Source organism: Coenobita brevimanus, chromosome 6 (assembly GCF_032717465.1).
Source record: "Coenobita brevimanus isolate Jiangsu-jjx chromosome 6, ASM3271746v2, whole genome shotgun sequence".
In the NCBI taxonomy this organism is placed as follows: domain Eukaryota; kingdom Metazoa; phylum Arthropoda; class Malacostraca; order Decapoda; family Coenobitidae; genus Coenobita; species Coenobita brevimanus.
Window position 1 is genome coordinate 38,594,428 of NC_136959.1, and position 25,814 is coordinate 38,620,241.

Here is a 25,814-nt window from a genome sequence, read left to right on the forward strand (position 1 = left end):
CTGGGATAAAGGTCTTCCATTCGTTGTGTTTGCTGCAAGAGAATCTCCAAATGAATCACTGGGCTTCTCACCTTTTGAACTACTGTTTGGCCATGAAGTAAGAGGACCCCTTAAGCTACTCAAGGAATGCTGGCTGTCGGAGGAAGATGACGTCAACCTGCTGGAGTATGTGATGAATTTCAAAGAACAGCTGTCCACTGCTTTACAGCTGGCGAGAGAGAATTTAGGAGCTGCTCAGGAGAAGATGAAGACTTGGTATGATAAGAAGTCCAGGTTACGCCACTTTCAGCCAGGAGATCAGGTTTTGATTCTGTTATCAGTTCATGGGCAACCTCTTCAAGCCAAGTTTAGTGGCCCTTATTTCATGGAGAAGAAACTCAGTGATGTCAACTATGTCATCGCCACACCAGATCGTAGAAAGAGCAAGCAACTATGTCACATCAACATGCTAAAGTTATATCACAGGCGGGACGAAAATAATCCAGTCTGCACTGTAGCTGTTCCACCCGAGTCTGCAAGTGAAGCTCTCCCATGCAGTATGAGCCTGAGTGATAGTTTGGGGAAGAATCCTGATATCATGAATGATCTCCAGACTAAGCTTTCTCATCTACCACCCAAGGAAAGGCAGGAGTTTTCGGCATTACTGCAGGAGTACCCGCAAGTGTTCCGTGCCACTCCAGGAAGAACCACTGTGTTGATGCATGATGTCGATGTTGGAGACGCAAAGCCACTTAAATTGCCTCCTTACCGTGTGAACCCAGTGAAAGTTCCTCTCATCCAGAAGGAGCTTGGCTACCTGTTGGACCACAAGATGATTGAGCCCTGTCAGAGCGAGTGGAGTTCTCCTGTCACTCTAGTCCCTAAGCCAGGTGGGTCACAGAGGCTTTGCATTGACTACAGACGTGTTCATCAGATAACCAAAACAGACACTTACCCTCTCCCTCGTGTGGAAGATTGCATAGACAAGATCGGAAAGGCTAGGTACATAAGTAAGTTTGATTTGTTAAAGGGATACTGGCAAGTACCTATGACTGAATGTGCTAGGGAGATCTCATTTTTTGTAACATTAGGAAAGACCTTTGCATGGTCTGTAATGCCATATACAGATTGTTTTAGAGTAATAAGAAATTTCCTTTGTAAATTTCTTTTTTCTTTGTGGGGAGGTGTTACATAGCCTATGATTTCATCATCCTTTGTGTAATTTTAACGCACAGTATGCTGCATGTTTGATCACGAGCGTGTTCTGCCTCAGTCCCCCCTTCTACCGTTATAGTAGAGTAAGTCGTTCTCTCTGTTGTCCAGAGCGGGATTGTCAACTCTATATCCCCATGGCTTCATTTGCGCGTCCTTATTACAAGTTGTATCAAGCTCTCCTGGCTCCTATATAATGAGCTCAGTCTCTGCATCATTGCCACTTAGATCTGCTCCTCATTTTGTTCACATCTCTGTCCTCCCCTGTCCAGATATTATTATTGTGAGTGCTCAAGAAGTCTCCAACCATCTAGCAGCTGTGTGTAATTTGAGTATAACTGTTGTTGCATTTTTTCTTGTACTGTATAGCATAAGTTTAATTTGTAGGCTTAGTGAAGTTTTTGTAATTTATGTAGGGTTCTTTATGTCAGTCATTTTTGATAATAGTTTGTATCTGTAATTATTTATCTGGCATTCACTGAGTATTATCTGGTATCTCATTTTATCAGGGCTGACTTAGATAAAATTTACTCTTGCTAATTTCGTGTTAATAGAGGCTATTGCAGTTAACCATATATTTAACCTGTTTTTGCCATTACATTATCCTTATGAGTCCTGAATGTTTTGTTGTTAATTTAAGCATTAAACTTTAACTTGTAATTTTACCTAACTCTTTTGTTTTGAACCTGGAACTTTACGGGACAGTAGTGATTTTTAGCATTCACACTTAAAGTGTACGTTATCTTTCTCTGTTCCGTAACAATATATATATATATATATATATATATATATATATATATATATATATATATATATATATATTATAAACATGGTGTAACATACATTATTTATTTACTTATTTTTCGGAATACGTTACGGGACAGATCGAAAACTAGAAATCACCACTATAAATATTAATTACATTAAATTCTTAACTACAACTAATAATAATAATAATAAATCTGCGACTATTCGCCAAATTATATATATAGTTTATGGATGAGTACAAGTGCTCTGCCTATGAATTTGAATGTAAATGCAAAGTTTAATACCATGATATAAGTATAATTCGAATACAAATATACACAAATACTGTATCTGAATGAATGCATTCGAAGATGAATACCGAATACGAATACTCCATCTTTGCACTATTCACTGTTCTATCAGCTAGACTGTTTCATGGCTATAGGGTGTAAAATGTGCTAGGAATTTTAATGCACATGATTCCCTCTATTATACTACCCAAACATATGTCTGTGCAAGTTTGAACCAGATCGCACAGCATTTAGAGGTCCCTGGCTTTGATGGCTTTTTTTTTCTTTCTTTCTTTCTTTCTCCCGCCTTTAGTGAATATTGTTTTGTTGTGCTTGAACAGTTCGTGTTGTGTACTGAGCTATTTTGCCGGTAATTGATTCTGAAACAAACGTCATTTTACTGTGTTACTGGATTTTATTTAACTTATGAAACTGATTACTACATGAAACTGTTACTGTGCACTTAATTTATCTGTTTTCTTTCCCAGATCTCTACCGGAGCGAACACAGAAGTTTTCCTTATTGACATGACGGATACAACAAGGAGCCTTCCCACAAAGTTACAAGTTCTCAAAAAAGTATGCTTTTATCACCAAAAGGAGCAAAAATTGGAATGCACAAAATGCCTGAACCTGTACCTGAATGCCATGCTCATGTTTCGGGAGAGAGCACAAATCCAAACTATGCATCGAGATTTGGCTTTGAGGAAGATAAAATACAATGATTTTGTGAAGAACAAACCTCAGAAACCAGAGCCTTTCCGAGTGAAAGAGGCGATGTTCAAGGAGGCATAATGAATGAGATCATGGACAATGTTCATTTGCAGGACAAAAAGATGAAGAACAGGGAGGAGATCTGCTTTCTCGAGATGCAGCGTGAAGATCCCAAGTTCTCCAGCATGGGTCCTCTCAACATGAAGCTTCATCATAAGGAGATGAGGAAGATGATTAGGCTGGATAAGATTAATGAACTACAGGAGAAGGCCAGGAGGGAACAGGATGTTGCAGAAGAGATGGAGGCTTTAGAGAGTGCAACTTCATCAGGAACTGACTCAGATGCCTGTGACCCAGTGATGAATTTTTCACATCCTCCTCCAAGGGAAGTACTAAGAAGTGACCCAGGAATCTGACGTCACAAGACTTGGCAGCTGTCTACAAATGTCTTAATTTTTCCTACCACGATTCAGCGATTCTGTACGCTACAACAGCTAAACAACTCGGTCATGACTTGGATGAACTTTCCATATTTGCCAGCACCATGTACTGCACATGCCAAGTTCGCAGGAAGGCGACTGCTGAAGGTTATCAGTCCGAAGAATTTTGCCCTGGCAACCCTCGTCTTGCACTGGGACAGTAAACTCCTACCGGACATTGAACAAGAGAGAGTGAGCATTCAATGGATCACCATCCTCATCTCTGGCAATGGCAAAGATAAGTTGCTCAGCATTCTTAACCCCTATGTGCTGGTTGACATGTATAGCTGTCACAATTTTGGGCACGGAGCAATGCCAGTTTACATGTATAGCTACAAACGTCTTCCTGCCACCCTTTGAACTTTAACTTATCTTTGCTCATTGATGGGACCACCTGGAGACGTGGAGATATTTTCATTTGAAAGAAGAAGTGAGCCTTATGTATTTTTACTTTTTTCTCTAGCTATCATAGTTTGGCAGATATTAGTGTTTCAAGTAGGGGTATTTTTTCCGAAATCACGAAATCGCCCACAGGGATGAGCATATGACATCGGAAAACCCCTGGTGTGTAGGGGTTAAGATGATAGCTGGTACTGGCTTGGACTTAATCAAGAAACACGGGATGGAAGAGCATGTTTGGGGACTGTTGTTCGACAGACAACGTCAAACACCGAGATTCATATTGGAGCCTGCACACTGATTGAGAAAGTTCTTAACAGAGAAAATATGTACTTTGCCTGTCAGCATCACATCTATGAAGTCCTCTGCCACGTCTTCAAGCGTGTGTACAGTCCTTCACATGGCCCTGATATTCTTGTTTTCAAGAGGTTCCAGGCACAATGGAAATCTAGAGACTGGTCGGAGATGCAGCCATACTGTGTTGCTCAAGTCAATGACGCTATCAGGGAACTGAGGGAGAAGTCAGTATTACTGGTGAGAGGGATGTTGAGCTAAAAAACCACCATTGCAATGATTACAAAAAACTTACAGCTGGTTCCTGGGAAAAGCAACAGTGGTGGAGTTCCCACTCTGAGCACCCGGAGCTCTTCATCATGCTCGATGGATGGCAAAGGCCATCTACTCCTCGAAAGTGCTTTTGCTGAAGAAGCAGTTCAATATGACGAGTCTACATCCGAGGTAGGATACGTGCAGCTGTTGCAAGCAAGGCTGCCACACTTGATTTGTAATTTCTGGCCAACGCAGAAGCCTTTGCTAGGTCAGGGTATTCGTGTGGTAATGCTGCACGAGAGGCTATATCTCAACACCCATGGTAGCCTATATCTCTGAAACTCTTATTGCCATGGCGTTCTTTGACACAGATGTGGCAGATGAAGGAAATGCTCAGATGGTTGCCGGTTTGGGCTAGCCTGCATTGAAAAAATGGTTAAGCAACTCTAAGGGAAGAACGTCAGAAATCTTGCCTCAAAACACCTAGCGGACTTCGTGACAGGAAAGACGAGGGCCTTCTTCCATGTGCTTGACATGGACATGGAGTTCTTGAAGAAGCCAGTCAGTGAGTGGCCAAAACATGAGGGCTTCAAGCAAGCAGCAGTAATGGTTTCCAAATTGCCGTTGTCAGTGATTGGGAGGAACGAGGCATCGTGCTCATCAAAGAGTTCAGTTCTTCCATGTTGAAGAATGAAGAGCTGAAGCAGTATTTGCTCAAGACTGTGATGCGGAAGAAGGCGAAATACACGAATAAAACCAAAAGGAAATTCCTGGACAAGTGACTGGAGATGTTTTTAGTATATTTGTGGAAATGTGTGATGAAGTGGTACTGTTATTTTTTTAAATAAAAACTCCATGACAAATTTATTTTACTTTTCTCCACTTACGATTTGATAGAGAATAAAACTCGGAACACGTAAACTTTAAGCAACTGAATTAGTACTTCGCATTATTAGTTTCTTGATCAAAAAGAACGCAGGGAGCCATGTGGATCAAAATCTCATTCAACTTCTAATTCATGAAACAGTCCACTCTCACAGAGGCTACTTGTCTCACTTACTCACAAACTCTCACCCGCATACTCAGTGATAAAAACTTTATTTGTAAAACATTCTCATAAAGAAAGCACCAACCTCATCACACCAGTCATGACAGTAAAGTTTACGGTATATTTAGCAAGCTTCCTTCCCTATGTGAAAATTCCCAAGCTTAAGCTGTTTCCTCTATTTGACTATTAAACGGCTATTCTACTCATGAAATAGTTTAGCAATTACAGTAAATTAAAGAAGAAAGTAAGAAGCAAACAAAACTAATTATATGATAACTGAGTATCACAGCACATCAGTCGTCGAGCACAGCAACGCCCGAAGTGAGTAAGAAATGATACTGCTATTGCGAAAGGCTCCAGCAGTGTTTGTTGTGTTGTGCATTAGAAACTTCCGCCTGACATAGGTCAGAGTGGAAGCAGGCCTATGAGCCCACCAGTGAAGAACTGTGGGTGGAGATGGAGTGGACTAGTTGGTGCTAGTCGGCATGTTGTGGTGTTTCAAAACAGCACAGACAACGTAATCCGGGATGGTGACATCATCAGCGTGGCACTGGCTCATCTCAAGCAGGCAGTCTAAGCGGTGGTCATCGAACTGCAGGTGGTGGAAGTGCAGGTAGTGGAGGGAGACCATTGCATCTTGGAAGTTGGTCTCTGCGTATCGATCTTGATACTCGAAGATCTCGTCCACGGAGAGAAACTCAAGGTGGGCGTTAGTCTTGGCGGGAAGTGATAGAAGGCAGGCCAACACATGCTGACGTCACTTGGCGGGGCCGGTGCAAGCAGGAGGTGAAGACAGGATCATGTCTCCATCTCGTCAGGTGGAGGTGGCCTGGCTTTCTTCCCCGTTTTCTTGTTTTTCTTCTTCTTCTTCTGCGGCTCACCATCAGCAGCAGGTGGTGCAGTCATGGGGGATGGTCCTCTTCTTCCCGGTCCATGGAAGGGACCGGAGAAGGAGCCCTTTCTTTGGCTACTGACAGCAGGCAGCAAGAATCGTCAGGGGGAGCAGGATCGGATGTCTCGATAGGCAGTGCAGTGGTGGTAGTGGTGGCGACAGCAGTTGGCTACGAGTACTGCATGTGAGCAGATTCAAATACGTCAGGAGTTTTTGTACAGTTATCAATGCTTCATTGTTCACAACTATTTTCCTGTTCCAGAATTTCGATGACTATATTCTAAAACTGTGATGTAAATATATATGCATTATCGTGTACTTTCAACCCGCCGACTCCCATTGACGTATATATATATGTCCACACGTTTTGTCCCTGTGACTCCCGTTGACGTTGATGTATATAAACGCGCAGCAATTGCAAGGTCCCTAATTTGCACAATTTTCAAATTTCACGCGTGATTTTTGGTACGTATACACAGGACACCTTCCTCAACAAGATGCCAGGCAGGGTCAATGCCTTACCCCGCATGACCTCCCCCCCCCGCACGCCATTCTCTCGGCAATTCACCTGTTACCAGTGACCTGGCCAGTAAAGACATGTTGTGCCACGGTATGAAATTCGGGGCCAGAGTGATTCCCAAATCGATGACAATGTGGAGGACAAAGTTTACATAGCATTAGAGGAAGAAGCAGTCAGAAATGATCAGGTAATGTCGCCAAAAAAGGGCAGGTATGTTGATGTGTTTGTTGAGTGAAATAATGCTTATATTGCCTATATTACTGTGTGAAAACCAATATGCTCTCTTACTACATATAAATTCGTACCAAATAAATAAATAAATACCGTTTATGAGTGGTGTGGAATAGTTACCCTCCCATAGAACTCGTTTTCTTTGGAACCAGCCTGATAAAAAACTTAGTAAGGTAAGGGGTACTGCTACCTGTATTCAGTACTTTAAACCTCAGGTGAGCAATTTCTCTATGAATTTTCGATGTTTCTCACCAAAAGTGGAGCTTTGAGCCAAAAAGATTTTTTTCCAAAATTGGTCGGGATTGGAGGGAGTCAGTGGTGGAAAATCGGTTGGGAGAGGGCGGGTTATCATCTTTAAATTCTCTTATTTTTATTTTTTTAAGCCACCCTACGACCCTCAGAAGCATCCTAGCGACCTTCATTTGGGTCACGACCATAGGTTTGGGAACCACTGACCTAGTCACTGAATCTAAAAGTCTCACTACGTATCATGTCATTAATTGCTCTGTTGATTTACCTACAGGTAATCCAGACTTTTATTTCATCCACCTTTTTTCATTCCATTCCATGCATCAGTTTGCCTTTCTGTTGGTGTAATTTTCATTAAACCAACAGTCATCAACCATTCTCATTCTTATTGCACACTTACCCTCCCTCTGCTGCTTCTTTCGTTAGATGTGTCGCCGCAGATAAACCCTTCCAAGTTATAGATATAGTAATTCACATCCATGCTAGCTTTTCATTGAAATTTTCATATTCGTATATCATTCCCTCTCTGGGCACAGTTAAATACCCATCCATCCACCCTTCACCCAGCCATTTTTTTCTCGCCAGTCAGGAAGGTAAGAGCCACAAGTAGGTTACAGAATTTCGAACATAATTCAGAATTAGCAGTATATCATGTAACTGAGTTGTCAAAAGCAGGGTTTTGAAAATTATTTCGTAACTAGAAAATCTACAGTAGAAGCACGAACTAGAATCAGCCATTGCCCGTCAGCTCGCGAGTGTTGGTTTGTGCAGTAAGCATGTGTTTTCTGACAGACATCGTTCTCTATTCTGCATTCAGACGACACATTTGTTGTTACTAGACGAAAACTAGAGCCTTTACCCAGTGTCAATTGCAATGTCTTAATTTCAGATTTACAATCCTGCTCTGTTTCTGTGTTTTATCGGAGTTTGTGGAATTGTCTCTGATTTTCCGTTGAGTTTAACAGATATGACTTTTCCACAACAGCAATTACAGTAAATTAAAAAAAAAAAAGTAAGAGGCAAACAAAACTTATTATATGACAACTATCACAGCGCATCAGTTGTCCAACACAGCAATGCCCGAAGTGAGTAAGAAGTGATATTGATTTCACTCTCTTCTAAAACCACAACATAATATATTCAGGGTCAATGAACATGCTGATTTCTCTTTATTTTTTATATTCTTCTTAATCACCATTCTGTTCCTGTTGCTTACATTCAAATTACTAATCTTCCTTAAATTAATTGGTAAAAATTAGACAACTTGCAACCAGCATCGCAAAACCTATTTACGTTAATGTTTATTGAACAAATTAACTTCGCGTAATCAGCCAACTGACCTGCATAGCACGTAAACTAACTGCTGATTTCAGAGAAGGTAAATTATATTTTCAAACGATGGTTGGGGAAGTGCCAGGACTCATGCTTAGTTCTCTGGAAAAGTAGAACACACACACACACACACACACACACACACACACACACACACACACACACACACACACACACACACACACACACACACACACACACACACACACACACACACACACACACACACACACACACACACACACACACACACGCGCGCGCGCGCGCGCGTAGGGGGGTTGAACTCTCAGTTCAGTGTCTGCATCATGTTGTATAGGGTTCGCTGAGGGACCGGGTCTTCTTTCCTAAAAGGACAAAAAAAAAAAAAAAGTGGGGAGAAAAAAGAAAAGTAATTGATCTAGTATGAATAAGGAAGGATCGCAGTAACTGCAGTATATGCAAAAGGCAAAAGGTTGTACAACCATACATGTAAATATTTACCACTTAATTAGGGTAACATGATAACTTTTATACTTGACCCGGTAACCAGCTTCAGTGTGATGACTGATGCCACTTAGGCACACACACAATAAGTGAACGGTAAACCTGCGAAAGTCACCTTGTTACCACCAGTAAGTTGTGTGTGTGTGTGCGAAAAAGTCGAAATTGCCCTAAAACCATATATTATTAACTGTTCCACTCATGTCCATGTCCTGGAGAGAGAGAGAGAGAGAGAGAGAGAGAGAGAGAGAGAGAGAAGGGGGGGGGGAGGATCTTCGACTCAAAACACGACAGTAGAAGCCATGATCCTTTGTCTTGTATAGAAGCTTACCGTACTTTCAAAGGAGTTTGGAATATTTTTGGAAGGAGTACACAAGAAAGCTTTTGAAAACACACACACACACACACACACACACACACACACACGCACACACACACACACGCACGCACGCACGCGCCATACTTTCATAAAGCTAATGGTTCATTTAGTGGTTATATTTGACGGTTCTTTGCACTTTCATGATGCACGAATATAACAGGTGTTTCATATCTTGCAACTTATTTCGTCGCATTCTGATCATCCACACAGTCCCGGTTCACTCTTTCTTCCACTTAACTTTCCAACCTCTCAGTGTCATCATACCATCTGTGCAATCTCTCTTCTGCCCTTCGGTCAGTATATTTCTTTATTCATCTTTTATGAATCTCTACGGTAATGGATAATGGGACTGCTGTTGCCGAGATTGTAATGGATGTGAAACTATTCAGATGCATACGGTAGTGGTTGTGATTTGTGGTTATTTTGGTGATGACAGAAGAGATAGTGGATATTCCGTGCGTTTACTATAACTGATGTGACTGTGTGGATGGTGGATGTAGTCGCGGTTAAATTCACTACTATGGTGTTGGTGGTGGAGGATAACATGACTGATTCTCTTCTTGTTTGTGTTTTTTCTTTTCCTTCCTTAACTATCACTGTCCACTTACGAATAACACTGGCATTTAAAGTCAGGCAAAAGACTAAATCTTTGCCAACAAAATGGCTGCTTTTATTGGTCGTCAACACTACTCACCCAACTAACGTACAGTAGATGAATCGTTATGTTTCTCCCTAAATTGAGAAATTTATAATCTGATACTGTGAAATCAGAGGTTACGTGTCACCATTTTCTTTTATTCGATATAGATTTCCACTCTACCACAGATATGTATTAGGAATTTTCACAGAAATATTAGATGATACGTTGCTGTTTGTCCTAATTTATTACTATTTGCTATTACTTAAAAATAACATTAGCGAACTGTAGTATAAAAGTAAATTATATCATGTACTTTCATTACATCCATATAGGAGCACTTCCTCTTGATAAATATTGCCACTACTCCTATGTACGTTAGTACAAAGTACGGTTATACAAACACGCAATATTTTGGCTCTATATGCAATTACAAATAACTGACTTCTATAGTGAGTCAGTTTTATAGTGAGTGAATAATCTTCCAATATATCATTCGTTTATTAAAGTTTGTGATGATGCCGCGAAATATGAGAAGGCGAGATACTGGTTTGGGTAGTGTGAGGGACTTTAATTGCGTTAACTGGAGTCGATGACGGATTCAAAGACAGGTTATTGGATTTTCGATTATATGCGCTAGTTCGAGCTCGACTTCAGTTATAGTTGTTCAATTAATCAAATTTTTCATTATATGGACGTTTTATTACCAGTGGTTCTGATACCAATGATGAAGTCGAGGTGGTTAGAATTCTGTGCATCAGAACTTACCCATCATCTTCATTATCCCGATCTCATTCCGCTACCAAGATAGGTTGCAGTAGGATCCAAAAACCAATACAGAAGAACCAAGGAGTACAAAGGACAGCAAACAGTTACAGATCTAATTTTGTTTTCGAGGCTGTTGGTTACAGAGAAGACTGGAACTCCGAAGTGCGCGTCCTCACGTGTCCTGGAACATGTGTTGACAACACAGATGGCAACATGTTCGGATACATGTATGCTGCAGTATTTGGACAGATGTATGCAAACATGCTTCAGTTCAGCTTCGAATTTACTGGCAGCAGAGGTGAGGAGATAAGTGTGTTCGTACGAGGCAAATGAGACTTCATCATGATATTGCCAGCATGATCTACGCGCTGCTGCTCCGAGCATGTATGTACGTGTTCGTTATTGTGTTCTTTATATGTTACCAGCACTTGTTCCAGCACACGTGTGGACAAGCACTAATTCTGTGAGATGAAAACAAAGATTACGAGTACAGTGCAAGAAAAGAAAGCATAAGAGAAACAGAACTAATCAACAGCATCCCCAATGAACGGAGCTCCTCACCTTTTCTGTCACCATCCAGTCTCTCGGAATCCAACCTCAACCTCGCAGACACCTACTCTCTCTAACTCTCTCTCTCTCTCTCTCTCTCTCTCTCTCTCTCTCTCTCTCTCTCTCTCTCTCTCTCTCTTTACGTTTTTCACTTGTCAAACTTGCCTCCTCCCTTACACCATCCGTCCTTCACACATATTCGTTTCATCCCTCACACACAATTTACTGCTGTAAGAAGTGATCCTTTCGCATTGTTCATTAACCTCTAGTTCACTCATCTTTCACATGCTCACCTTCCATCGCATAGTATTTTTCCTCTTTACCCTCTCTTCCTTCTCACACAGTCTTCCTTTTCACTCTTCCACATGCTCCTTGCACTCACTCTTGCTTCCAACGCTTCATCTCGTCTCACACACTGCCCCCAGTATAAGCCCTCTTTCGAATAACCATTATAACAGACTAATTACCACGTCCAGACGAAGTCTGGTGACGTATTGTTTTTGGTCGAGATTGTTTGTTTGCTTGCAACATTACGGAAAAACGGCTGAATGAAATTACATGAAACTTTCAGGATATGTGGGCACTGCTCCCAAAAGAAAGCGATTAAATTTTGGAGGTAATTGAGTGACCTTGAAAGGACAAAATCAAGGTCACGGATTTTCGGAAGGCTATAACTTAAAAACGCTTGAAGATAGATATTTTCTATTATAAACACACAGGAACTCGTAGTATGAGCTTTCATTTGGTAGCAAGACCTTTGACCGTGAATGATTTTGAAAGGTCAAACTTAAGGTCACGGATATTCAGTGGGCTATAAATCGAAAACAGTTGGAGAGAGAGAGGTATTTACTATTATCAACATATAGGAAATCCCATATGGGTTTTTAATTGGTGCCTTGACCTTTGTAAGTGACCATGAAAGGACAAACTCAAGGTCACGGATATTAAGGGGGCTATATCTCGAATCTCGCTGAAGATACAGATATTTACTAATGCCAAGATATTTAAGAAGTCTTATATGGGCTTTCATTTGGCAGCATGACCTTTGACCTTGAGTAACCTTGAAAGGTTAAAGGCAAGATTAGGGATTTTCAGAGGGCGTAACTTGAAAACATTTGCTCCATTACCTTAGATTTTAATTGTGCACTGACACTAAGTGACAGAAATGAATCGGTATTTGACAGCTATAAAATAACTGCTGTCAGGCAAGGTTTGTTGTGCCTGAGGCCACTTGCTTTTAAGCTAATATTTTTCACGAGTCATCCTTTGTCGGATTGTGTTGTGTTACATAAACTTATGACACCTGTGCTTACGAACTGAGAGTACTTGTTATATTTTGTTTGACGTGTTGTGTTTGTCTGTCTGTCTCTATGTCTGCGAATAAAAGAATTTATCTGATTTAAACCAAACATAGTTTAAGGGTTGAAGGTCAGCTAGTGGGTTGACCTATTGTTTTTTAGAACTATATTAAGATCAGAGTGTTAGAAAGTTTTTCCAAGCAAGGTCAACTTAAATATTAAATTCAGTTAAATCCAAACTTGTGCAAGGATTAACGATAAGCCAAGAACAAAGGAATTCGAATTTGAGGATAATTAATTTTGGGGCAAGGTCTTAAGACAAGGTCAAATTTCCACCCATGATTTTGTGTGGGCTAAATAGTCTCTACAGTTCTGATCTACTTTGGATGAAACTTGATGGAAGCATTGAAGATCAGCCATAGGGTTTGCTTATAGTTTTGAGAACAGCAGATCAAAAATCAAGATCAACGTAAAGATTCTTTACCTGCTTTAGACAAAACTTTGTGGAAAGTTTTAGAGTTCTCTTTCGATTTGGAGAACTATGAATCAAAGTTCAGGGTCACACTAGGCGATCAGAGAACAGTTAAAGAAACCATCCTAGCAGCCAAGTTGCCTCTGCTTCCCTTGCCCCCATCCCCTTCTACATTATGTCGTATTTTCTTCCCAGCATATCATCTACATGTGGGCGGTGTACGAGCATTATAGGCTGTGATAGACCACATGGTATGCATATTCTTACTCATTTTCGAGAGCTAAGTAGCATGTGTGTTGATAGCTGCCTGCTAGCACAAAACTGCCTGTAATTTGATGGATAAGACAAAGCAAAACTTTGATATATTTACAGTACCAGTAAAACATATCTGTCGGCGAGATACAAGCAAGGCTATATAAATCCGAAAGAAATGATATGTCACCTGACACCCTGAGAATGCCAAGGGTATATTGATGGCTATCTACTTACTAAGTTTCATGCCTTTACAACAAACCGTCTGGCCTGTGGCCCTCTTTTGGGGGGTTTCTACATGCTGCACTTGGCGCATATCATGTGCCACGTGCACCGCCTAGGTGTGATGAAACCTGTCAAAAACAATCTTAACGACTTGAGCTATCATATGGTGCAAATTACGCAGTGATCGACCCTGTGGTCGTTGAGATATAAGCTTCTCAAAAGCATTACGGTAGGACTGGGTCGGGCCGGGCTGGATTGGGCTGGGCCGGGTCAGGTCCCTCATATATGAGAAAACGTCACAACCTGGATGAAATACAGGCCCTTCTATCGACCATCGAGGAAAAACACAAACCAGATGCCTTCTGGTACCCTCTCTATTTACCTATTCATTGGAAACTTGACTATGTTCGTACAAGGTTTTCTCACATAAAAATGACACTTTTCTTAGCCAGACACCTGTAGGCCACTCACGTGTGAAGCGTGGTCTCTTTGATCTCGGGGGAGAAATTTTGGGTGGCCTTTATGGTGTTGCAACTACTCGTGACCTCTTTGAGTTCAAATCAAACCTTGCTGAGTTGGTTGATGCCCTGGAGTGTCAAAACAGGATTCTCCAGTTTCAGCACTCTATGTTGCAGAAGATCAAGCCACACTTACATGATGTAACAAAACCGCTAAATCACTTTTCCGACGTTCTACAGAAGCAAATTTCAAGGGTTAATATTGTCTCTGAGTTGCTATATGTCGAACCGCACCTAGACAACCTATAACTTTCTTGGCATCTCTTCCCTCCCAGGTCACAAATTTCGTTCATATTCTAATTGGTCGTGTCGCTTTAGACATAGTACCTATCTCTGATCTTCGTTCTGTATTGGAATGGGCTCACTCTACCTTTGACTTATCTCCAGTGGTTTCCCTCTGCTCCTCAGAGTTATACTACCCAGTACATGAAGCTACCTTCCTCACTAAAGCCATTGTTGTTTACATCCCCTTCCATTCTTCTATCATGTTCAATCTCTTCCACATCATGCCTTTCCCTTTCTTATTCAATAATTCCATGTTGAAGCCTGTTTCCTCTTAATATTTCTTCCTATCTATGCACTTCGCTCCCACATACACGAAATTTTTCTACCTATATATGTGAGCTTCTACCTCCATTCTGACAATCTATCCATCGCATTCGTAAACTTACGTATGTTGGATTTTCTCAAACAGAGTGATTTTGTCGTGCATCTGTTTTCATTTGCCTTCGATAATTTCATTTGTACTAAATGCTCTGAACTCCCCAATTCGAATTCTTCCCGCTCCTTCTGGCAACTTGCCAAAAACCTTTCTCCTCTTTTCCACTCTGATGGCTCTGTATCTATTTCTTCTACTGATAAAGCAAATCTCTTCGCTCAAACTTTCTCCCCCAATTCCACCTTAGACGATTCCGGTGCTGTTCCTGCATCACTTCCTCCCTCTGACTTCGTAATTGTTGACACTAAGATTTCTTCAACTGATGTATGTTCTGCCATCACTGGCTTCAGTACTAACAAGGCATACTGTCCTGATGGTGTCCCTTCTGTTATTCTCAAGCACTGCTTTTGTGCTTACACCCTGCCTAGGTAAACTCTTTCCCCTTTGTCTGTCAACGTGTACCTTTCCTTCTTGCTGAAAGTTTGCTCTCATTCAGTTTGTGCCAAAGAAGTGTGACCATTTCCAACCCGCTAACTATCACCCAATTGCTTTAACATCCTGTCTCAATAGTTGTCAAGCCTATTCCTTACAAAAAAAAAAAAAAAATCTTTCGTATCACAACCTTCTTTCTGATCGGCAGTATGGCTTCCGTCAGAGACACTCCACTGGCGATCTCTCACCTAACCTTCAAAGCAAAAGTTTTGCCATTGCAGTTGACATCTCAAAGGCTTTCGATCGAGTCTGGCATAAATCTTTAATTTCCAAATTGCCCTCTTACTGTTTCTATTCTTCTATCTGCGACTTCATCTCTTGCTTACTTTCTAGTCGTTCTATAGCCGCTGTTGTAGACGGCCACCATTCTTCTCCTAGATCTATCAATAGTGGTGTTCCTCAGCACTGTGTCCTATCACCAACTCTCTCCCTTTTATTCATCAATGACCTTCTAAGCTGTACTTCTAACCCTATCCACTCATACGCTCTTGATTCCATCCTTCACCTTTCCATTCACTTCCTGAGGCGTCCACCTCAGCAGTTCCTTCAACAAACAAGGGATGAGACGATTTTCACACCTAGTGCCTGACTTGGCTCTTACATCGGACTGGGGTAAAAGTAATCTTGTTGTTTTTAGTGTATCAAAAACTCAGTTCTTACACCTATCAACCCATCAAAATGTTCCACAGGAGTACCCACTAATGTTTAATAATATCCAGCTCAATCCTGCATCATCTTTAAACATGCTTGGGGTTTCATTTTCTCAGGATTTCTCTGAAAGATCATGTTACATCCCTTGTAAAATCTGCTTCCAAGAGATTAGGTGTGCTTAACTGACTCCGTACCTTTTTTACCTCTGTACAGTTGTGACTTTACACACGGGTTTTATTCGCCACTTTGCAGAGTAAAACTCTCATGTATGGGGAGGCTCGCCACATACAGCTCTTCTCAACAAGGTGGAGTGAAAGGCTTTTCGTCTCATTAACTCTCCTCCTCCTACTGACTCCCTTCAACCTCTGTCTCTTCACCGCACTGTTGTATCTTTATATCTTTTCCATCGCTACTTCGATGATCACTGCTCGTCTGAACTATGTGCTTGCACCCCTCCACCACTACGACAGGCGTGTAGCACCCGCCTAGCAACAAACTCTCATCCCTTTTCTGTCCACCTCTCTAATGCAAGAGTTAACCGTGACTCCCAGTCCTTCATTTATGCAATAGGTCAACTCTGGAACGGTCTCCCTTTGTCTATTTCCTACTTCCTGTGATCCCCAGTCTTTCAAAAGTAGTGTGTCCAGGCATCTCGAAGTGAACGGATCTTGAATTTGGCTCTGTTGTATTGTTTTTGTTTTTTCTTGGAAGGAACGGTTTTCAGGTGGATCCTTCTTCCTTGCATTAAAAGAAGAATAAGCTACGAACATGACACTTAAAAACATTCAGAACACAGATAAAACTTCTTTTGACCGGTTTGCTTCCCCATCATCGTTGCCTTTCATGCTACCTATTTGTTGTTGTTAGAGTGTATTTACCCAAGTATCTGAAGGGTTAACAGTACATTTATCACTTATGTTATAAAAAAAACTATTACAAAGTATTAAAGTGATCTATAACAAACGGTGATACATTTATGTATGGGTAAACCAAAAATTAGCGAGTCCTGTTGGTGGTTCATTTAAAATTGCTCTGTATAGGCCATTACATACAAAAGCTATGACATGTAATTTTAGGTGAATGAGGTTTTTATATGTACAGCACTGTCGTGCTGGAGAGGTTAAAAGGTCATTTGAATTAAAAAGAAAATGAAAAATTTACTCATTAGTGCATTAATTGATTCATGTAACTGACTGGGTGTGTAGACAGGACAGTTCTTTGGCTAAGGTCCAGCTGTCCAACTTGCACAAGAGAGAATGTCATGCACAATCACATGTCACCAAGTGGGCAATAACACTAGCCTGTCTATGTTGTGTTCTGCAAAGACTATTCCACTCATTACTGTTGCAGTGGGGTGTTTTTATGACATGTCGATGAGTCTTACAGGGAAGCGGACAATATTTTCAGCAAAACTCAGATCAGATCATCAAATAGTTCTCACTCTTAACCATGATCATTCCTGCAGTAAAAAAAAAAAAAAATAGCACTTCATTTCTCAGCTGCTTGATCTCCTGTCCAGCTTCTTTTATCTCGTTGACTTAGTTCATATTTTACACTTCTTTTGTCCATGAATACCAGATATAACCCCCATTGCCTCTATATATGCTGCTACATCTGCCTCAGTACAAAAATTGTCTATCGTCCCTCTAACCGGCATAAAAGAAAAAAAAAAAATTCCCCCCCTGTTTTCTCTTCCCTAAGGCTTCTATCTATAATCATGCCCCAAACCTTCATCGTATCCTTTTAATAATCCTTACATTCCTGGATATTCTCCTTCTCTTTATATGTTGGTACAGTTACACTATTTCTCCACTGATCCGGCATTTTCTCCCACACGTAAATCTTCTGCATCAAATCTCACACCAAATCTATTCCTTTCTCACCGAAACATATTCACATCTCTATTGGTATCCTGTCTGGTCCCATTGTCTTCCAGTTCTTCATTCTTTTCAGCGCCATCTTTACATCTTCTCTATAATTTTATGCCATTAAACCCTAATTTGGGATTACCTTTGGATTCTCTTCATTCAGCAACTTTTCAAAGTATCCTTTCCACAAAACACCAATCTTGTCCTGTGCACACAAAACCACTCCTTTGTCATTCATCTGTTTGATCCAAGTGCAATCCTTGGTTGCCTTATCTCGGTTTTTTGCTGTTCTATAGCTCTTTCTCTCTCTTTCTGATGTTTTCAACATCTCATACACCTCTTCACAACGAACCTGGGGAGCATACGCACATATGAAACTCACTACCTTAAAAATTTTTCTCACATTCACTAGTATATCCTTAACCCACCCCTTGCCAGTGCTGTTTGAAAACGGTCTCACGAAATTCTGAGATCAGTGCCAGTGCCGTTTTTAAACGGTCTCGAATTCAGAAATTCATTGTGACCACAAATTTTAAGCTATGTGCACAAAAATTGGTGTGCTTGTAGGGCAACCCTTCCTCTATCTGCCCTCAGGCGGCCTGGCCTATACACCCACACGCTCCTGCCTCATGCTCACTCTGTCTCAATCTACTTGTGTGTGTTTCATACAGCAAAGTGTTGTCTCTCCACAGTCTCTCTGACGAGGAGATTCAGGACCTCCTGAGGGTCCCCTACACTGCAGAAAGCGATGTGGAGGATGATGACGTGCAGAATAAGGACTACATCCAGCCTGAGGAGGATAGTAGTAGTGATGACGAAATTCCCTCACCAAGAAAATCCAAGTATGTGGGCTACTCTAGGGCAACACATGGTGGGAGGCCACCTGCACGTCGTCGTCTTGCATGTCATGATGATGAGGAGGAAAGGAGTTTAGGGGTGGTTGGGGAAGGAAAGGATTTCACCATGTGGGGAGGAAAGTGTGAGGAGGAAGCGGGGCAGATTTGAGAAAGTTTCATTGTTGGGGGAGATTGACTCATTTCACCCGTGCTCTCCCTTGCCCCCACGTGACCCAGCTCAGCCCAGCACCTCAGGACAAAGTCTTCCCGCCTTCCCCACACCCAGCACCTCACATGAAACTCTTCCCCCTTTCCCCACACTTCCCCATGCTTCCCGACGGCCCGAGGAACACAGTGGCAATGATGATGATGAGGAGGAGAAAACGACATGGGAATGAGAGGACGTTAGTGACTTTGTCCCCCACATTCACCCGTTCACCCACGAGATTGAAGCTGGGTGTACTGTCCCAGAACTCCACCTTAGCTCAAGTAGGCTGGACTTTTTTAGGAACTACTTCCCAATTGACTTTGTTTTGAAGATTGTGGACATGACAAACACCTTTGCTGCATTTGAGCATGGGGGAACAACACAGACACCACACAGCCGATTATTCGATCCTGATGTAACCCTGAGTGAAATGTACGTGTTCCTAGAACTTGTGCTTTTGATGGGGATATTGAAAAAAAATCAGCTTCCCTCATATGGGACTGTGGATCCAGTAATGGTGACACCATTTTTTGGCAAGGTGATGGGAAGGAATTGATTTCAGTACATCCTGAGCCGCCTACATTTTTTTGACACCCTTGACCCCGCTAACGCTAACAACACACACAGGATGAGGAGGATATGTCTGGTTTTTGATCATCTTCGAGAGAAATTCCATACCACCTTCTCTCCATACCGAGACCTTTTCATAGACGAGAGTCTCATGCTATGGAGAGGTAATATTGCTTTCTGTCGGTATATCCCCAGCAAAAGACACAGGTTTGGCTTCGAAATCTTTGTGATGTGCAACTGTAAGACTTGGTATGTGCAGGACATAGTCCTGTACACAGGTGTTCAGATGGACATCACAGAAGATAGACGCTTGGGACTCTCAGGGGCTGTGGTAAAAACAATGATTGAGGAATAACTTCATCGTGGGCACGTCCTGTACTTCGATAATTAGTACACAAGCCCCCTTCTTGCCGGGTACCATCACCTGCAGGAAACTGGTCTGTGCGGCACCGTAAAGAAGAACCATCGGCACATGGTGAAAGTGGGGAGGAAGCTTCAGAAAAATAAGGTTGTTTTTTACAAGGCGAACAATATCCTTGCAACAGCATGGCACCACAACCGCGAAGTATTCCTCCTCTCGTCTGTTCATCAGCCCCTTGTACACTGCACAGACAGTATAGATTACAAGGCAGAAGGGCGCCGCCACGTTTGGAAACCAGAACCTGTCTTGACGTACAATGTGAACATGTGACAGTTGGATCAATCAAACACCATGATTTCCAGCGTTGACTGTGCCAGGCCCACGATGAAGTGGTATAAGAAATTTTTCTTCCACCTCCTCGACTTCAATATCCTTAATGCTCACTATCTCCATGCACATACCACTGGCATCCAGGAGACCTGCAAGGGCTATATTCTTGAGCTGGTGTGGGAGATTGTGGGAGAATATGGGGAAGACAGAAGCGCTGCTCGCCACCTCCACACCGCCACCACACCTCTCCGCCTCACCGCTAGACGTTTCCCTAGAATCGTCCCTCCAAGTGCAACATGTCAAAATCCCCAGCGGAGGTGTCACGTGTGTGCAAAAAGCACTATAAGGCCACGAACTCAGTGGAAGGACTCAAGGTATATGTGTCCAGAGTGTGACGTAGAACTGTGCGTATACCCATGCTTTGAGGAGTACCACACACTCGCTAAATATTGAGTAACAATAATGTGGTAATCACGAGCGATAAAAAGATGCTCAGAAAGTGTTGTAATTATGGAAAAAGACGCTCAGAAAGTGGTTATAAGTACTGCATACAGTGAAGTCATGTTGTAAATATTTTCTCATAAGTGTAAAGACTGAACATAGTGGGGTAAAGTTTTACGTATGTTCTCGTAAGTGTTAGACGATGTATTCACAATAAGATGCTCAAAAATACTCTTGTAATGTCTGGATATACTGAAGGCATGTTGTAAATAGATTAGCATAAGTGAAAGGGCTGTACATTGTGAAGTCAAGTTGTGCATATTTTCTCGTAACTGTAAGACAATGCATTCACAGTGATACATACAGTATAGTGTTGCAGGAGTAAGTGATTTTTTTGCGAAAGGAAGACGCTTTCTTTATGAAATAATAAGAAAAAAAAAATTGTGAGTGTGAAGTTGACAGAAAAGTGTAAAGACCATTCCTATACCTTCCCTGAGTCACGTTGGTGAGAATACCTGAGTTTACCTTGCATAGAAAACGGGTTTTGTCACCTCCGCTGGGGATTCCCCACACGCACACACCTGCGGGCGGGCAGAGGGACTACAAAAAACGCACTTCTGGCCTCTGGTGAGTTTTTTTTTATCATATTCGTTTTTCTCACATCAAAATCTATCATTTTAGCCCCCCCCCAAAAAAAAAAATCGAAAATTGGCCGGCACGGGGGTGACACATAGGGCTAGAAGTGGCCGGCACATGGCAGATTAAGTTCCATGGAAAACACTGTCCCACTATTGAGCAACTTGCATCTGCACACTATAGAGTAACTTGCATCTGCTTTCAAATTTTCTACTTTTATTCTCTTTCAGTCTAGTTTTCTGTACACACACTCAATCAATCAATCAATCATTTCCTGTGGCACACCATGGGATGCATAGGGTCTCAATGAACTCTCTCCACCAATATTTGTCTCTTGCCATCTCCTTCAGGTCCCACCAACACTCCTCTCCTGCTTCTTTTTTCATTGTCCTCAACCAGGTTTCCCTCGGCCTACCTCTACCTCTTTTTCCTCTAGCAATCCACTCTGGCACATCCTGTATTAAATAACCTTCTTTTCTGTATATGTGCCCCAGCCACTTCCAGCGAGACAGTCTCACATATTCATTAACTGGTTCCATTCTCGTAATATCCCTTACTCTTTCATTTGTAACTCTGTCTTGCCACTTTACCCCAAGAATCCTTCTCAGTATTTTATTCTCAAATCCTAATACTTTCTGATCTGTTGCAATTGTACTGTACCATGACTCATGCCCGTATATTAAAATGGGTCTAACCATGGACTTGTAAATTTTCACTTTAGTATGTACCGAAAGCATATTATTATTCCAAACAGAACTACTCTAACCTTATTCCTCTCCACGAAAATCCGCCAACTCCTTTCCACTTCCACTCATTGTCTCCATACTGAGAGTTCCCACTCACCCTGGCTAGCTTCTTTAACTGGACCATCCATGACCACGTGTTTCAGGCAAGACCCCTGTGCATCGCATATGGGGTATGCCCTGGCAGTTGCCTAGGCTTTTCAGGTTTGAGTTGCCATTTTTTTAAACCCATTAACATATCACAAAAATACCTCTGCTTGTACTATCATACCAGTCCTTAATGAGGTAGCTATAGAAGGTACAAATATTCAATGCAGACTGTTGATATTAACGCTGAGTCGGTGACATCAGGCTCTAAGTAATGCTGAATGTGACATTGGTGAGTTGAATGAACACTAATACAACCAAAGCCAAGAAATATTCGGAAAAGGCACTCGAGCTCTTAACCCCTACACCGTGGGGATGTTTTTGCCTCTCCTTGCACGTCCCGTGGAGATATTCATGCTCCGACTGACTTTTTAAAAATATTTACCAAAAATCAGTTATTAGCCCTAGAATATTATAATTAAATATGCTTATGGCACATAACTTTGGCTTTCTCTTGGAATGTTTGTTGAGCCTTCTTCGACTACCGTAGGACTTGTGGAGACTTCTGAAATTGAGTAACGAATTCTCCACTTTACACTTCCTGACATCCCCTAATATGATTACCATAACCTGATATTATCATTAGAAACACTATTCTATGATTTTCAAGTAGTTTGGAATCCATACTCCAAAAAAAAACACTGTGAAAGCAATGTAAATTACGAGCGCGTACAAGCTTCCCACCCGTCCTCATTCCCTGCTGGTATTCTGTCATTTATTATTCATAAAAACACTTACACTTTATATTCCTATTACTTTATTACACTTATATATATATATATCTACAGTATTTATCCATAAGTTTCCTTCATGAATAGTAGTTTATTATCACTCCAGGCATTCACTTCCTCTTTCAGTAAACTACGTAGAGAGCCAAGGTTTCACTTTCACTGTCATTACTTCAACTATTTGTACTCATATTCTTATATTACTAATTATTTACATTTCTATTTACATTTTTTATTGTATTTTCAATATTTACACTTCTGTTTTGCTTACACTATGTTATGCACTGTAACTTGCAGTAACTTAAAACTATATTCCACTGTTCAGTCATATTACGTCCATTGCTTTCACTTGCTATTTACACATTATTTACACATTATTTACATTTTCCACTTGCACTGTTTTAGAACTGCTTCAGGCTGTGGTAATCAAGGAAGCAGATTACGCAGAGGGGAACCTGGCACTCAGCACACTGCCAAGAGGTGCGTTTGTGCTCAGGTGTGCGTCTGGTGGTATGTGCACACACCTGGCACCTGCAGATCGCAGCCTTCCTCTTCGTTGTGGCAGGCATTTGCACCAGTCTGTGCCGATCCATGTACTCCCTCTGCTCAAGTCTCTCAAGAAGTCTTACAGAATGGCGCCTTCAAGCTGCTGCTGTCACCCTACCATACCTCTCAAGCAACTGCTGAACACAAGTCCTGGCAAACAACCTCAGGGAGAAGGACTTGGGTGGCTTTACCTTCATTTTGTACAGGATGAAGGCGTTCAGCATCGTCATGTCAATGGGATGCAGAAAAACTTCCCTTTACCATCTAGTATTCTTCCTGAGGCAGTTGATCTCTCCAATCATCATGTCGGATTTGTCCACCAGCCACATGTTGATATTATAGTCGATGACAGCATCAGGTTTCCTCACAGGTTCGCCTGTCCTACAGTCGACCTTCCCACTGTCTTTCAGTTCCCCCTTGTGTATGGTGGTGAGCATGTGCATGACTCTCTTGTCATGCCACCGTATTGCCAGCATCTTCTCAGACTTGCGTAGGTGCATGTCTCCTCAGTGCGAGTTTCCTGCCTCGGGGAATTTGGGGAAGTTGGCACGATTGCTCTTGACAGTGCCACAGGAGCCAATGCCATGCTCTGGAAGGAATTTAGCAAGTTTCGGTGCTGTATAGTAGTTCCCACCAAAATACCTTTCAAGCAGTACTTTAACTACACAGCCTGAGAAGCCAAGGGAGTGTGTTTCGTCCATATCGACAGTCAAGGATGTACCCCATCTTACAGTCGCACAGTACAAAGAACTTGATTCCAAAGCAATGACATTTGCTTGGAATGTACTGTAATAAACCTCAGACGTCCTCTGAACAAAACCAAGGATTCGTCTAAGACAACCTTCTGAAATGGGTGGAAGAAGGACATAAATTTATCCTTCATTCTGTTCAGAATCTCCCGGATCGTCCAGAGTGAGTCAGTCTGGGAAGGTACATCGTTGTTGGTGAAGTGCAGGTTTCCCATTATGTTCCGGAAGTGATCTCTGGCCGTGTACTTATTGAAGGTGGGTGAGGGTAGTAAGGGGTCCATGGACCAGTAATCTTCCAACTCATGCTTCTTTGAATGTGGCATGAGAAGCATGAGGGCAAAGAACACATACAGCTCCTGCACTCCCAGCACGGTCCACTGTTGCATCTTCGCTGCACCTGCACCACTTGCAGGACGTTGTGATTCGTACCTGTTGGTCTCATCACATATGTGCTGTATGGCTTCATCATCGAGGAAGGCCAAAAGGAAGTCCACACACTCAGCATCCTCGTCAAGAGTGAGGGCAGGCTGTATCCCTGAGGAACTCTCGTCAAACTGGAGTTGTTCAGGGACGAAATCAGAACCTTCTGTCCACATGAAGACATCCAGAGTTCCCTCTCATGGCAGTGTAGGATGGGTGAGGGTAGAGGGTGGCTGTGAGGCAGACTGGGCTGTTTCAAGGTCACCCTGACTGACCCTAGGTTGCCATGTAGCACTAGCAGCCCTTACTCTAGTTGCTACACTACTTTTACAATGAGTCAGGGATTTACCTCATCCCCTACGGCCTGCCTTCACTGTAGGTGCTGGTGGAGACTCTGGCGATGAAGACTCAGGAGAAATTTCCACTGTAGAGGAGGAAGAAATTAGTGAAGTGGGGCTGGGAGAGCGGGGAGGTGATTCATCTTGGTACTCATGGCGGGCTGGGCCACGCGGGGCCATTGTTCCGGGGCTAACCCGCCTCCTTTTCACTCCCTTCCCAAATTCCTTCCCTTGCTGCGCTAAGGGCTCTTTTCCATTGGAGTTAGGACGAACTTGGGACACTGAAGCACTCGTACTGGCAGTTTCTGTCATGATTTCCTCCCTAGGCTCATCATACGATTCACTCGAAAGATCAAAGTCACTATCCATCATTATCATAGATAATTCAGCCAGCTCACATTCAGCTGCTGAGTCACTTAGTCCTTTACTGCTTCCCACATGAGGTTTTCTAGGGGTAGAGGTCACAGGGCCCTTTGCAATGGGTGCTGAAATGGCAGAAATGACGGGGCGCGAGTGCGACATGATTTCACCTCAGAGGACAACAAGGAATTGAATGATGCGGCGTATATGGGCAGCCAAGGGTTGACAATGTCAGTGTGGTGACAGCTGCTAATTTATATGCTATGAAATGATTGGTAGGAAATCTAGACAATACAAAATAAATTAGGTAGTTCCAGGTGAATGTAAATATCACTTAGGCTTCTCCCTTCCTTTCTTTTATATATTTTTAATACGAGAATAGATCATACGGCATATTTCAAGGGGAAATTACCAGGAAAAATTAGCGAACTAGTGCACATGGGGTGTTGTCAGGTGATAATTAGCCAATTCCAGGTGTATGGCACTATCAGTTACCTTATTTCTTTTTTGTATA